Genomic DNA, 9,874 nt, shown 5'->3' with positions numbered 1-9,874 from the left:
TACAAAAGTCAGTAGGAAGCAGGGTCAAGACATCTAGTATCTAGTGAGGCTGGAAAGGGAGGTTAAACAAGGATATTGATGACTAGGTACAACTAAGATTAAAATAGATGTGTTAAGACACTTGGGAATGGGTTGTTGAAAGGAATGCAACTCCCATCAAAGAAGAAAGAAACCTTACTGGTGGACAGGTCAGGGGAAGCTTTGTAGCATCAATGGAAAGCAAGGAAATGGAGATCTAAGGAAATGGAGAGTAAGCCTGGAGATCTTAGGTAATTAGTACCTTATCACTGAGAGATCACACAATCTCTCCGTCAGACATTAGAGCTTTGAAAGCAGTTCTAATAACCAAATGCTCTTCTGCCACAGCTTTTTTTTTTTAAATGATTTTAATGAAAGTTTACAGAGACTTTGGATTTCTGTTCATTCATTGCCACACCTTTTTTTTGAGAGGGAATACCTCCAGAACCAGTAAGGGGCATCACTAATAATGAAGTAAAAATATTCCCTGTGTGCCAAGTACTGTGATGAACTCCTTACAACCCTGCATTAGGGCTCCATTTTACAGATGAAAAGTTGAGACTCAGAGATGTTCAGTGACTTATTCAAGTTTCTACATGTATTAAGTCAGGATGTAAACCTGGATCCATGCATGCTCTTCCCATGACAGGACACATCGTCTCCTCCTTTCTTTTACGGAAAATCCAGTGAACATTCTTTCAGCCCTAATTATCTAAAGAGGGGGCCCTTGGTGTAGAATTTTCCCCTAAGCGAAGGAAAGCCTGTGGAGCTTTAACCAAATGGTAAGGACTTTCGCTGCTTAACCCAAAGGCAAGTGGTTCAAATCCACCAACTTCTCCATAGAGAAAAACGGGCAGTCTGATCCCTTGGGATTTACAGCCTCTGAAACCCTGCTGGAGGGTCAGCTATGAGTAAATGCTGAATTGATGGCACAGTGCTGTGTGTTCACAGGGCTATTGATAGGAACTGATCATATAGCAATTGGACAACACTGAATAGTGAGAGACTGCAGAGTCAAGTGGCTGGAGTCAGGTTTTGAGTGCCAGTTGGGTAACATTTTTCAACCTCTTTCCAGCCTCCGTTTTCTTATCTATAAGATGGAAGAGAAACCAAGAGTCTCCACCATCAGGCTGTACAGGAGAATGAAATCACTATAGGAAGAATGCAACATGTGGTGATACCATAAGCACTTAATACTTATTATTCACATTCTTTTATTCGGAAAAGGCCCTGCAGCAATACTGATGAAGTCTAGGTGCTCAGTATGTAGCTATTACACTTCCTTCTTCTTATTTTTTTTTTTTAGAGTTGGACAAAATCCTGGCTACCACACCCCTAACCTATACAAGTAAGAGGGTGTTCTGTGAGCTTATGAATTTTTATAAGGTACTATTTTTGCAATTTCATGTCATGCGCCAGAGCCATTGGACACGTCAGCTCCTGACCTTTAAGTGTATAAGACAGTTCCCATAAGCAGAGTCCTAAGAGCCCACTGGTGTCCTCCATGTGGTAGTTAGACTGGTGCTCTCCCCCATCATGCACCATTTGAATAATGATGTCATATTTCTGTCTTCTCACCTCTGCTGGCAAAGACCTCCCCGTGATTCCTCACCCGGCACTTGGCAGTCCCCTGGGGGTAAGCTGTGGTTTCAGCAGAGTCACAGACATCATGAAACCGAGAGAGCTAGTAGGCTGGAAAAGTTACTCAAAGGTCGGAGGAAAGAGACAGAAAAGCTCGTGTGTATTTATTAAGCTCAAGTCAGTATCCAAATAAGTCTTTAATAAAAAAACAACAACACAAAGAACACCCCAAACTCAACTTGTTTAGACATTAATAAAACAACACTTAAGAAAATACAATTATAATCCGCTTGTTCCCTCCTCCCCTAATATTAACCCGACTGCTTTTTCTCTGTGACCTATACACTTTGTTTTCGCATTTATTTTTTTATGAAAATGATTTTCATAGGTATACTTGGGGAAACCGTCTTTTTCCCCTTGGTGGCTAGTCTGCAGGGAGTTGCCCTGGTTGCTCAAAGATCTCACCCCTTTGGTGGCTCTGCTCCTTGGGAGAAATCTGGGCTGTCTCTTCTTGTGTGATTAATAGTCTTAGAAACTCAATGCAGGTTCACCTGTGAGCCAATTCCAACTCAATGCCAATGAGCTGAATGAGTCTCCTTTCCACTAATGTTATCTCAAAAAGGCTTTTTCTATATCGCTGCATCTTCTTCAAGGTTGTCACAGAAACGATAGCATTCCTGAGACTCAAACTGTTCCAGCATCTCAGTTCCAAGCAATCCGAGGGCTGAGTGGACAGAAACATGGTAGTCACAAAGCCTTGGGTTCAAGCCTTGGTTCTGTCATATAGTGATGGAACATTGAACCAATTACTATTCTTGCTCTGCACTCCTGTTTATACAACTGTTAAGTGAAGGAAAAGTAGACATGATGGTGTTATTGTGAAATTTACAAGTTAGAGGCAAAGACTTATCAGCAAGAGAGAAGAAACTGTCAGAGAATTTCTACAGTATTTCAATTAGACATGTATTGTCATTTACATTATTGTTGCATAGTTCAGAACAACGCAATATGAGCAGCTTATAACTTTTTTTTCCTTTTGACTTTTTTGGGTTAAGTGCCAGAGTAAAGACATTTTTTTATGAGTGGTTACTTTGTATTGATAAATTGCCTCCTAGAAAACAGATGCGAGTCTACACATCAACCAGGACCGAATTCTTATATGGAAAACAATCTTATTTCTAATCTAAGAGATTAGAATTCCTAGATTCATCTAAGAGATGAAAAATGGGATCTTCTTTCACCAGTTTCTGTGATCCACAGCCAACAGTAACAGGAGGTATGAGAACTAGTGGCGTTAGTAATGAATGCTAGCAGTAAGCAGGGTTCTTTAAGAACCAAGATGTGGCAGTTTGTGGAATTCGATGTTGGAAGCCAGGACATATTATCTTTGCAAGACAATATGGAGGTAACAGAAATTGGGTTGAATAGTTACAAACCAGCCAAAGGCAGATACTTACTACCTCTGTCTTGACAATGAGAGACATAGTGTTAGTGTTTTCTCCAGTAGGCCTCACTCATTACTGTTGAGTTGGGCTCAACTTATAATGTCCCACTGTTGAGTTTTTGAGGCTGTAAATCACAGGAGAAGAGATTTCCCATCTTCATTTCATGGAACTGTTGATGGATTTGAACCACCAGAGGGTCTTGTCTTTTGGGTTGGTAGAACAACTCTCTATGGACTAGACCACCAGAGCTCCCTACTCCCCAGCAGGACTCAAGTATTTTCTAGAAATATCTTGTTGTTGTTGTTGTTTTTATGTGCTGTCAAGTCGCTTGTGACTCATAGCGACCCTATGTACAAAAGCCCTAAACCCTGTTCTATCCTGTGCCAACCTTATTGTCTCTAACACACCTACCACCATTACCCTAGTTACTGAATCAATCAATCCATCTTATCAACGATCTTACTCTCTTGCACTGTCCCTCCAACCTCCCAAACATGATGTCTCTCTCCAAGGACTTGTTCTTCCTTATAACATGTCCAAAGTATGTCAAACAAAGCTTCAGAATCCTTGCCTCCAAGGAGCAGCCTGGTTTCACTCCAGGATAAACCTGTTTGTTCTCCTAGCAGTCCATGGTATATATATTCAACACTGTTCTCCAGCACCACTGTTCAAAGCCATCAATTCTATTTCTAGCATCCTTAGTCATTGTCCAGCTCTCTGACACATTGAGAGCAATTGCAAAGACTATAGCCTGGATCAGGCACACCTTAGTCTCCAAACTAATGTCATTGCTCTTTAGTACTCTGGAGAGGTCCCTGACTGCTGACTTTCCCAATGCAATTTTTCTTTTGATTTCCTGCCTGCTGTTACCAAGAGTATTAATTGTGGAGCCACGTAAACTAAACTGTTAACAACTCAATCTCGTCACCATTCATAATAATGCTGCCAATTGGCCCAATGGTAAAAATCTTTGTTTTCTTGATGTTGAGCTTCAATCCATATCGAAGGTGGCATTCTTTGACCTTCTGCAGCACATGCTTCAGGTCCTCCTCAAGTTCAGCAAGCACGGTTGTGTCATCTGTTGATGAATCTTCCAATCCTGATGCCCCATTCCTCCTCGTACAGCCCAGCATCCCAGATAATCTGTTCTGCATACAGATTGAAAAGGTATGGAGACAGAATTCATCCCTGGCGGACACCCTTTCTGATTTTGAACCATGCAGTGTTTCTCTGTTCTGACGACTCTCCTCTTTCAAGTATACGTTTCTCATAAGCACTCTTTCTAAATTTATCTGTGGTTTAAAGCCTAAAGTGGAATTTCTCCTTAAGTCTTCTTTCCCAAAGGGCTTATTAAGCACCCTCAACAAAATAGATTGACATTGTGACTCTAACAATAGGCTCGGGCATGTCAGAGGTGGTGAAGATAGTGCAGGGTAGGATGATATTCAGATCAGTTGTTCATAGGGTTGCTATGAATTGTAAACTCATGGCGTCTAACACTAGACAGGTAGGGAACTTTGGTAGTGTACTGGGTAGGGAGTCACTCTACCAACCCAAAAGTGGACAGTTCAAATCTATCAGCTGCTTCATGAGAGAAAGATGGACAGTCTCCTCTCATGCAATTTACAGCTTCTGAAAATCTTGGAGGGTCAGCTATGAGTTAGTTATGACTTGAGAGGTAGGTAGTTCTAGTGGCATCATCCATAGGGAGTTGTGCTGCTAATCCCGAGACCTCTCCTTTCTGGTGTTTCGATTCTACCAGCTGCTCTGTGGAAGAAAAATGGGCAATTTCCTCCTGTGTGATTTATAACCTCTGGAAATCAGCTTACAAGTTGTTTCTGACTCAACGGCAATGAGTTAGTTTTAAATTTTACCTGACAAATTAGGAATCCTGGTGGTGCCGTAGGTTAAACATTGGCTGCTAAGCAAAAGGCTAGTGGTTCCAGGGAGGAAAGATGAAGCAGTCTCCTCCCCCATCTACAGCCGGGAATCCTTATGAGACAGTCCTGCTCTGGCCGATTGTGTCACTGTAGTTGGAATCTACTTGGACAACAGTGTAGTTTATTTTGGGGTTTTCTTTTTATGTGACAGATGTGCTCCTGATGAAAAGATCAGGTCCCTGATTTTTAGAAACATATGTGCAATGCACATACATTAATTTTGATAGATTTTCCGTACATCTCAGGGTCCAGAGGGTTAAAAACCCACACAAACTGCCTTCCTTAGGGAGTTGGGAGAAGTGTCCGAAAAGAGAGGTTAGAAGAGCTTACGCTTAAGTCTGGGGTCTTGTTTTCTGGTATTTACAAAGGGTTACAGCACAGGTCCTTGATTTGGCTACTTCATGTCTGATCTGTGATTCCTCTTCTTTATATCCTGTAAATGACCACGGGTTTTAGTTTTCAAGTGTGCCTGAGGCATGCACGCAGGAACTGTAAGGGTTTTGAAGAGACACTGTGGGAACCACCGAGAGGCTGTAATGGGGGACATTCAAGGTTAATCCAGTCTGTAGAAGGTATGGACGGCATGGAGCAGGAGTGCAGAGCTCATGGAGTACGGAGCTGACTCTCACACAGACAGCACCTGCTTTCTCCCCCCACAGTCCTCTGTGGACTGGCAGAGACATGCCTTGAGTGATAGAACCCTATTGGGAGATTTTTAATTTTTAATAACAAAGCAAATGGAACATTTTCAAAAGTTTATTCCAAATCTTTATCCTCTGCACCAGGGACATGCAAACTTCTTCTGTAAAGGGCTCACAGTACACATTTTTGGTTTTGTGTGCCATATAGCCTCTGTTATACATGCTCGACTCTGCCCTTACTGTGCAAAAGCAACCAGAGTTAATAAATGAACAAATGACCATGGTGAATTTCAATTAAACATTACTTATGGACACTACAATGTGAATTTCATGCAATTTTTGTGTTTTATTAATCTTTCTTTTTAAAACTATTTTAAAATGCACATACCAACTTTAGCTTATAGGGCTCAAAAAACGCTGGGCCATAGGTCACTGACCAGCTGATCTATGGAGCTAAATAAATTGGTCATAAATTTGGTGCATAAAAAAAAACAACCAAAAAAATAAAAACAAAAAACAAAAAGAAATTTAGTGCATAAATTTAGGAAATCCTGATGATACCAAAGAGAAAGTTAAGGATGACTGAGTTTGTTTTACAGCTTTTGAACTTTTATAAATCAGATTCTTCTCACTGGGCCTCATTATCTCCATTTGTAAATAAGAGAACTTGCTTAAGCAACTCCTTCAGTCCCTCCCTATATGAAATTCCACTTGTGTCTGTAAGTGTCTCTTTGGCTGATGCTGGTGTGTTCTGGTTGCTATGGCAATGCTGTGCTCACCACTCTGCCCTAAACCGGCTCTTGGGGGGTCTGTGGACTTTGTGGCACTTTGCTTAGCTGAGCTGCCTTCTCTCTGTTAATCTTTAAGAAAGAAAGACTTCAATATACAGAATGGGATCTTGGGGCCATTTGCTTCTTTTTTTGGCAACCAAAGTTGGATGACTCCTGGGGGAACCTTTCTTTCTCACCATTGTTCACTTTTTAAGATTTGTTTTAAAGAAGCCTTAGAGGAGTTCAATGTCAGATTTCATGTATCCATTCCAGGGATGCCTGCTTGGGATACCCAGGCAGCTCTGGGCTGGCTCAGGGAACCCCAACAATTTTCTCTTGCAGGAAATGATTACAGACCCAAGGGCCTTGGAACTAGTTTGTAAGCCAGTCATTGCCAGTAAAGAGCCCCAGGCCATGTAATTATATGCAGATGAGATTGTTATTGGAATAAGTTCCCCTCCTTCCTTTAAGAAGAACAACAGGTTTGTGGCCCCAGAGTGGAGAGTGAAGTGACTCTTCTTATTCAAGAGTGACTCCAGCTAGTTGCATGAAAATGAATAGATTGATTGGTGGTCTTCCTCTTCCCATCACCATACTAAAAGTTCAGGTAGTTGCAGTCTGCTTAAGATAGATCTCAAAGCAGGTGATCTTAGAGGGCCAGGGATGGTGCAATTGTAATCTGTGTGGGCAGCCTGGTGTAGTTAATGGCCCCAAATGTTGCAGCAGAAAGTGCAAAAGAATAAGGCCCCTGAGTCCATGAATGGGCAATACTGAAGAGCCTGCTTTGCCGCAGTTTTGCTTGAGGGCTCAGGGAAGAAAAAAAAAAGTTAATGTGAATCACTGGAGAGGGAAGCTTGCCCTGCAAGGAAATACATTTAGGCTTGTTTTCTGTGGCTTATCCAGAGAACTAATTGATTCTTCCCTTTTCCATCTAGAATACTATGTTCAGACAGATGGACCTTCACCATAACCAGACTGGAACACAATGCTTTTCTGTCTGTGTTTTCTTGTAGCCTCTGAGTTTAGAAAGTCTGAGTCACCTGCAACCAGGAGAAGATAAAGTAGATGAATGGGATCTTCTAAGAATCAAATCCCTATGCATATCCAGAAACTTCTCCAACAGGGTAGAAAGGGAAGCCACAGACTGGGAAAAAGTATTTGGTAATGACATATCAGATAAGGGACTTATATCCAGAATTTATAAAATACTTGTGCACCACAACAAGATAAGGGTAAATAATCCAGTAGAAAAATGGGCATAGGATATGACTAGACACTTCACCGAAGAAGACATTCAGATAGCTAACAAACACATGAAGAAATGTTCAAAATCCCCATCTCTAAGAGAGATGCAAATCAAAACAACTCTGAGATATCATCTCACCACCGTCAGAGTAGCAAAATTTAACAGAACAGCAAGCAACAAATGCTGGCGAAGTTGTGGAGAAAATGGAACCCTTATTCACTGTTGGTGGGAGTGTAAAATGGTGCAACCACTGTGGAAGGCAGTATGGTGCTTTCTCAAAAAGTTACAAATAGAGGTATCATTTGACCTAGCAATTTCACTTTTGGGAATATACCCCAAAGAGACCATAACTGACATCGAAGCAGATCTATGCACACCCATGTTTATTGCGGCTTTGTTCACAATAGCAAGGAGTTGGAAACAACCTGAGTGCCCATCAACAAACAACTGGATAGAGAAGCTGTGTTATAGTCCCACAATGGACTACTACGCTGCATTGAAAAACAAGAAACTCATGCAATATTATTAAAAATGGGTGACTCTGGAGTACATTATGCTGAGTGAAGTATCTCAGTCACAAAAGGACAAATACTGCATGGTGCCACTATTGTAAAACAGGACTGACCTTGGGCTTGGGGAGATACTGAGAAAGATGGGTTCAATAATGTATACTGCATTGAAACAGATGAGGGAGATTATCGCTTTCTGGCACTGTACAACCTCAAACCTCACTGCCAAGAGTCGATTACGTCTTACAGCGACCCTCAGTCTATTTCTGAGACTTTACATCTTTACCAGAGGAGACTGGCCATCTGCTCTCTGGAGCCCCTGGTGAATTCGGAGGGCTACTTTCAGTGTGCTAGGATTGGAGAATAAGATCCTCTGGCAGATGAAATCGACTGGACAGCAATGAGTGAATTCTCCAGTGAAGGCCTAAGGACAGTGCCTTTTCCTCACCATGAGTGCTTCCCCAGAGCTCAAGAGTCGTGGGATGAAGTTTGCTGAGGAACAGCTGCTAAAGCATGGATGGACTCAAGGCAAAGGCTTGGGCCGGAAGGAGAATGGTGTCACCCAGGCCATCAGGGTGACAATGAAGCAGGATACTCACGGGGTACGACATGACCCAGCCAAGGAGTTCACAAACCACTGGTGGAATGAGCTCTTCAACAAAACTGCAGCCAGTCTGGTAGTGGAAACTGGGCAGGATGGAGTACAGATAAGGCACGTCACTAAGGAGACTACACGTCGTGATCGTCTCAAGCCCAATTTGTTGTATCAGAAGTTTGTGAAGACTGCCACGCTGACTTCTGGTGGGGAGAAACCAGACAAGGACTTGGAGAATTGCAGTGATGACGACACTCTGGGGCCCAAGTCCCCAAAGATTCTGACTGATGAGATGTTGCTCCAAGCCTGCGAGGGACGAACAGCACACAAGGCTGCTCGTCATGGGATCACAATGAAGGCCAAGCTTGCTCGTCTAGAGGCCCAGGAACAGGCTTTCCTGGCTCAGCTCAAAGGCCAGGACCCTGCGACTCCTCAACCAGAGCCTGACACCAAGCCTCCAAAAAAAAATGAAAAAGAAAGAGGAGGAAGATGCTCTAGCAGCAGAAAGGAATGGAGAAGAACACTCAGAACAGACTGACCAGAGTCTTAGGAAAAGCAAGAAGAAGAAGAAAAAGAAGGAAGAACACCAAGAAGATAAGGTCTCATATGAGAGGGAGGAAACTAGAGAATGAAGAAGAGATTGCTGAGACCAGTGGGCTTGGAGAATTGAAGAGCAGAGAACAAACTAGTCAGCCCCTCAGGAAAAGAAAGAAGAAGAGGCAGCAGCTGACCTTGGATAAAGGAGAAGGATGTAAGGAGGCTGAAGAGGGTGTCAAGACCAAGGACGTGGAGAACAGAGAATACCTATGTAGTGGAGGCAAGAAGAGGCGGCAACGTGTGGAGGAGCAGCAGCATTTGAACACAGATGAAGAAGGTGAGGAGATTGCTGTAGCTAGTAGGACCAGGGAAGCAGCAAGCAGCAGAGCATGCAGTGATCCGGACAGCAGGAGAAATAAGAAAAGGCAGCGGTGTCAAGAGAAGCAGGTGGAGATAAGGGATAAAGATGACAAGATTGCAGGAAGCAGAACTGGTGAAGTAGAGAGCAGAACACACACTGGTGCATGCAGCAGGGAGAAGAGGAAGCAGCGGCATTCAGAGGAGGAAGAAGCCAGCGTCAACACAGGTCAGA

General features: G+C 42.7%; 1 pseudogene across 1 annotated transcript; it reads left to right on the top strand.

Moving 5' to 3' along the window:
- The first annotated feature begins 8,573 nt into the window (after nucleotides 1-8,573).
- LOC102856250 lies at nucleotides 8,574-9,868 on the top strand (annotated as a pseudogene). The gene has a single exon (XR_438841.1). The product of XR_438841.1 is annotated as a G patch domain containing 4 pseudogene (transcript).
- Nucleotides 9,869-9,874: the final 6 nt, after the last annotated feature.

Source organism: Elephantulus edwardii, unplaced genomic scaffold, assembly GCF_000299155.1.
Source record: "Elephantulus edwardii isolate Elephantulus edwardi_28Jun2011 unplaced genomic scaffold, EleEdw1.0 scaffold00015, whole genome shotgun sequence".
In the NCBI taxonomy this organism is placed as follows: domain Eukaryota; kingdom Metazoa; phylum Chordata; class Mammalia; order Macroscelidea; family Macroscelididae; genus Elephantulus; species Elephantulus edwardii.
The sequence above is the reverse complement of the archived record's forward strand: the minus strand, read 5'-3'. Positions and strand labels throughout refer to the sequence as shown.